This window comes from Trypanosoma equiperdum (genome assembly GCF_001457755.1).
Source record: "Trypanosoma equiperdum strain OVI genome assembly, contig: ctg_1336, whole genome shotgun sequence".
In the NCBI taxonomy this organism is placed as follows: domain Eukaryota; phylum Euglenozoa; class Kinetoplastea; order Trypanosomatida; family Trypanosomatidae; genus Trypanosoma; species Trypanosoma equiperdum.
This window is the reverse complement of record NW_027123323.1, coordinates 14,489-14,992: the sequence shown is the minus strand read 5'-3', so window position 1 is coordinate 14,992 and position 504 is coordinate 14,489.

The window sequence follows — 504 nt, the reverse complement described above, 5'->3', positions numbered from 1 at the left end:
CCAGGGTCTCTATTTCGGCTGTGAAATCTGTTTCATCAAGCGTTGGGGCTGCTTGTACTCCTTTCATATTTATGATATTACATAGCATAGCTAGATCACCTGCGTTTTCAGCCTCCAGTGTCGCTCCGGCATTCCGCGTTGCCACAGATAGCAGCACAAATGCCACAATGTTGCGCATGAAATATATAGCTTGATTCCTTGTTCCTTCATTAATTGTAAGAGTTAGTGAGAAGCGTTGTGTCGGTGCTTGTCATCGCAGCGACATATCGTTTTGCTGTGCCACCACAGTTACAGTAACCAGGTCTTAGGCTTCGCATTTCTGGCATATGCCTAGAGCTTTAGTCTTTAAAGCAATTACTTCCTATGCGATTGTGTTGTTATTCCTTTCGGTGAAGCTTCAAAGCTAAACGATTAGCCATCTGTCAACGATTTGACAACCAAGGGTTACTTTCTATTAGTTTTCTTGAAGCCGTAAAAAACAGACAAAAAAATTAATTACTCCAG